This window comes from Cucurbita pepo, chromosome 16 (assembly GCF_057944985.1).
Source record: "Cucurbita pepo subsp. pepo isolate OVF chromosome 16, ASM5794498v1, whole genome shotgun sequence".
Lineage (NCBI taxonomy): Eukaryota > Viridiplantae > Streptophyta > Magnoliopsida > Cucurbitales > Cucurbitaceae > Cucurbita > Cucurbita pepo.
In genome coordinates, this window is record NC_141813.1 from 9,824,746 (window position 1) to 9,830,745 (window position 6,000).

The window sequence follows — 6,000 nt, forward strand, 5'->3', positions numbered from 1 at the left end:
ACGTCTAGTTCTATTTGATTTGCATAACAATAATTAGACCAAAACATCGAGCACCACGATAATCAACATCATGATCATGAGCATTAGTTACTCAACAACGACAACAACCTAGACAAGTTCGACCGAAAAGAAAGAGAAAGGGAGTTGTGACTGGCAGCCCAAGTCTACCACTAGTAGATATTGTCTATTTTGGCTCGTTACGTATCATCGTCAGCTTCACGGTTTTAAAACGTATCTACTAGGAAAAAGTTTCCACACTCTTGCAAGTAACGTTTCGTGTCTCTTCAACCGACGTAGGATCAGACAATGAACCTAACCACAAACTTCACCGATACTTTTCAATAATCAATTAAGAGATTAATAAATATATTAGCCATTTTTTCTTATAAAAAAGAAATTAATCATTAAAAAGAATCAAAAGTTGATTCATGAATGTTCCAAAAGTAGCGTTGACTTTTTTTTATTATTGTAAAACACAATAAAACATTAAATAAAAGAAAGAAAACAAGAGAAAGCCAAACAGGATAAGGTGATTAAAACAAATGATATATTTTGACTTTTGGTCTTTTTTTTCTCCTCTATTTGACCTAATTTTTCAAGTATTTGACATATTGGGTTTTTTAATTTTTATGTTTAAGGCTGACAAGATGGCCGGAAAAATAAAAATATACGTAATATTGACGACCCATAAAATATTTGTCGTTGAATAGGTCAATTGGTTACACAATTTTTGTCACACCCAAGTAAACGAAGATATAGGAACGAGTACCACATTCAAATGAGAGTGATACTGAGGATACAATGACTAAAAAAGACTTAAAATAATTGAAAGTTACTGTATATATATATATACCAACGACGTGTCCTTTCCTTTTCAGTGGTTCAATTATAAAAACGGTAAGGTTAAACGTGTTTTGCTTTGAACAAAATGAATTGTTCTATGTTAGGTGACCTTATAAGAAATTTCATACGGGAAGAACGGTAACCATGTTGGAAGAGATGTAGGAGAATCACAGAGTCATCAGGTGTTGAATTTCGAGTTTTGAATCGTGATAAAAATTTTAAGCATGGATCGTTACAATTTCTGTCTAGATCTTTGAAATTATTTTTGATATACAAACACTCGAACTCGATAAGAAACATATCAAAATCGAATTAAATCGATAAAAAATGATTTTTTTCATAGGAATTGCAATAAATAATTGATGGAAGTTAATGAATTTTGGGGGTAGAAACAAGGAGCTGGTGCCAGCAAGATTTAGCTTAGAAAGAGACAAGTAGGGTTGGAAGTCTCACCTTTGACTCACACTGGATTTTCCTTTTATGCCAGCCAATTCCAGCTCGTTGTCTCTCATTTGTCACCGTCGACATCTTTTTAAGTAAAGAGACAACGATTATGTGTCACTTGTTCTAATTCAGTGAATAATTCAACTGTGTAAAATCATACTTCACGAACAGTTAAGACATATGGTCGAACCTCAAATTACGTTTCGAGAGAAAATGTTTTAGAATTGTATTCAAGGGACAACGATGATGTGTCACTTATTCTAATCAAGTGAATAAGTCAACTCTGTAAAATCAGATTTCACGAACAGTTAAGACATATGGTCGAACCTTGAGTCACATTTCAAGAGAAAATGTTTTAGAAATCGTGAGCGGGGATAATCGTCGAAACTAAATTGAAAGAAAGTATTGTGAAATGGAGTTTGTAACGCCCACTATCTCTCACTTGTCACAATTGCAATCTTTTTAGGAAAGGTACAACCATTATGTATTGTTTACTCTAATCCCGTGAATAAGTCAACTGTGTAAAATCATACTTCAATATTGAATAATGAATAATAATAAGTATATATGTATTTAAGAGACTATGAGTTGCAAGCTTTCATACCACATGGGCAAAGGTCTAATAGAATTTGGTACCCATTTGGCCCCATCATGTGATGTCTCACATTGGTTCGGGAGGAGAACAAACCACCATTTATAAGGGTGTGGAAACCTTTCCCTAGCAGACGCGTTTTAAAACCTAGAGGGAAAGCCCGAAAGGGAAAGCCCAAAGAGGACAATATCTGCTAGCGGTAGATCTGGGACGTTACAAATGGTATTAGAGCCAAACATTGGACTATGTGCCAGCCTTCTCGCTCTTCCCCGAAGAGAGGGTAGACACAAGGCAGTGTACCAGTAAGGACAATGGGCCTCAAAGGGGGTGGATTTGAGGGCGGTCCCACATCGATGGAAGGAAGGAAAGAGTGCCAACTAAGTTGTGATGTCCCACATTGGTTGGGCCCCAAAGGGGGTGGATTTGAGGGCGGTCCCACATCGATGGGAGGAAGGAAAGAGTGCCAACTAAGTTGTGATGTCCCACATTGGTTGGGCCCAAAGGAGGTGGATTTGAGGGCGGTCCCACATCGATGGGAGGAAGGAAAGAGTGCCAACTAAGTTGTGATGTCCCACATTAGTTGGAAAGAAGAACAAACTTCCATTTATAAGGGTGTGGAAACCTCCCCTAGCAGACGCGTTTCAAAGCCTTGAGGGGAAGCTCGAAAGGGAACTGTTAGCGGTGGATCTGGGGCGATATAAATGGAATCAGAGCCAGACACTGGACTATGTGCCAGCCTTCTCGCTCTTCCCCGAAGAGGGGGTAGACACAAGGCAGTGTGCCAGTAAAGACAATGGGCCCAAAACGGGGTGGATCTGGGGCGTTACACATTAGCTATAACCAAAATATTTAAGATTTGAATGGTTTTAGAGATGATCGTTTGGAACGGGGCCTTATGATTAGTGTTAAAGCTAATAGAGTATCACGAGTCGGTTCTATAATCCTAGGGTTGTCTAACGTAAATTTATACGAAGTATCATATTAGTAAATTCATCGATCGAGATAGGAAAACTCTCTGGTGGTAATTGAACTCATAGTTTGGTTTCTTAATTCAAGGAAGATTTATGATACTCTTATTATGAAAACGTTTCTATACCATATTCATTCATTGTTTAGTTATATGTTAATTGCAACTAAAACGGTGAGATCTCAGGATAACGAGTGCCTGCGAGGACACCGGACCTAGAAGGGGGTGAATTGTGAGATCCCACATCGATTGGGGAGGTGAACGAAATATTCTTTATAAAAGGTGTGGAAACCTCCTTCTAACAGACACGTTTTAAAAATTCGGAGGGAAACCCCGACAGAAAAAAACCCAAAAATGACAATATCTGCATACGTAGGTGACGGGATAGAAAAGACTTCCCCATCCCTATCCCTGCTCCTCCCGGTGTACAGGTGGACATCTCTATCCCTACTTCTACCGATCATCTTCTTTTACTTCTCATTTCAAATTTAAATTCAAATAAAAATAAAAATTATAATATTTTTTAAATACCAATACAACTAGAAAATTCAGTTCATTAATTTTTTAAAAATTAAATGAGATATTCAAACTTAATTGAGTTATAAATAAAATAATAAATATATAGAAGACTTGAATAAAGAAAATATTTAAATAAATTGTAATATGTCTATAAATACTTCATGATTTAATTGAATGACAACTTTTTATGTTATTTAAAAAGCAATAAAAATAACAAATATGACAATTAAATTTAAACATTATCTTTATTTTATAATTATTATTATTTATTAAACCTGCATTTTCTTACCATAAATGATGCCTTATAAACCAGGGTGGCGGACCGATCATAGAACCTTGTTCAATAAGTGGAACGTATTAGCTGTCCGCTATCTGGTTGGGTAGTAAGGGTCGGAGAACGTCAATCACTCATTCTTAAAACCAGCATTCTTAAGACCAAAGAGACGGACGGAAAAGGAGGAAAAGCGCTCTACGAGTCATAATTTTGTCTCTAATAGATCATTAAACTTTCAATTAAAATTTAAAAACTGATATATTGAGTACAAAAATAAAAATTTAAGAATGTATTAAATATAAATTAAAAGTTCAGGGATCTATGAAAAAACTTTACGCCCTCTTTGTCACAAATCGAAAAGTCGAGAAATTAAATTTATCTATGAACGCTGTCGTGAAAGTTCTTCGATTGAACATACATCAAATGTTGTTGTACTCTTAAACCTCAACTTGTGTTGGCGGCGGCAAGTTGTGATATCATAATCATAATAGTAAATATAATGAGTTGAGTTCGTTTAGTAAGAAATTGATAGCAACCTGTCACGCTAGCTTCATCATTAATACTCAAACAAGTTGCTTTGTAGCTCACAAAATCTTCAAGATTAGCTTGTGTTTGATATCTACTTTCAACTGTATCTTTGCCTTTTGCTGCATTTGATTGTGTATTACTCCCCTTTTTTTTTCGGTCGTTTAAGCGGTGATAGATGTCTCTAACCGTCTCTCTTATAGAACGTTCAATGAATCTATCCTCTATCACTTCTCTTCATTCAAGTCATGCTTCGTTTAAGTTTGAAATGTTTAAAATGCATATACTAGGGAGAGATTTCCATTTCTTTATAAAGAATGTTTCGTTCTCCACCCTAACCAATGTAAGATCTCACAGTTCACCTCCTTTCGGGGTCTAGCGTCCTCGCTAGCACTCGTTCCCTTCTCTAATCAATGTGGGACCCCTCAATCCACCTCATTTGTAACGACCCAAGTCCATCGTTAACATATATTGTTTTCTTTGGGTTTTCCCCTCAAGGTTTTTAAAACGCGTCTGCTAGGGGGAGGTTTCCACACCCTCATAAAGAATGTTTCGTTCACCCCTAACCAATGTGGAATCTCATAGTTAGTGATTCTACTTGTTTCGTTTACATGACTCGTTCTTGGGGTCGATCTGATCCTTATAGTTTGGTTAAATCTATCATAGTATCCATTTCAGTATCAAATGTTAACCCGATACCTCTTTCTAAAAATAATAGATATTATCATATAAGAAAATTGTTAACGGTTCGTCTCGAACCGAATTAGCACTTCTCAGATCGGGCTAGACAAGCTATAAATTGAAACCCATTAGAGGTTGGAACTTTTCCTCTTGTGTTCCTTGTTCTTCATGAGACATCCCATGTGTTCTTAACTCTCTCTTTGTACCTTTTAGAAGGAAAATGTAACAACTCAAACTCACTGTTAGGCTAGATATTGTCGACTTTGACCCATTACATATCGTTGTTAGTCTCACGATTTTAAGACGTGTCTATTAGGAAGAGGTTTCCACATTCTTATAAGGAATACTTTGTTCTCCTCACCAATTGATGTGGGATCTCACAGAAAAATAGTCGTACAGCAAGCTTAACTCATAAGCCACAATAAAAAAAAGAAAAGTAAACCCACAGTAGTTATCTCGCAACAAAAAAATTTATTCAGCTTCATGCCGACACGGGCAAGCCACCGTTCTTGAATACAAAACATTATTAACAATAGATGAGGGGTCTTCGTGGAATATAGTCACAAATTTACCATTTTGATACCCGACCAAAAAGTGATACGCAACCTGACTAGAAGGGAGCTTGAAGAATGAATGGTTCTAGAGATTGTAACGCAAAAAGAAGGTAGGTTGTGACCTTCATGTGCCTTTAGATAGAAAACGACATGTGAGTGATGCTCGTTGGACTACATAAATGTCGAAAATACAAGTATAATGATGTGGCTAAGGAGAATAGTACATCATATAATATAACAAGAATAGTGATATGAACCAAGAAACATCAATCATACAGTATACTTCAATGAAGATGTGAAGAAAATATTATTGAAATTATCAAAAGATATTTCAATTCATGCCACATCGAAGAAGAATGAAGTTTTATGTTATATGTAACGACCCAGATCCACCGCTAGCAGATATTGTCCTCTTTGGGTTTTCCCTTTCGGGCTTCCCCTCCACCGCTAGCAAATATTGTCCTCTTTGATTTTCCCTTTCGGGCTTCCCCTCCACCGCTAGCAGATATTGTCCTTTTTGGGTTTTCCCTTTCGAGCTCCACCGCTAGCAAATATTGTCCTCTTTGATTTTCCCTTTCGGGCTTCCCCTCCACCGCTAGCA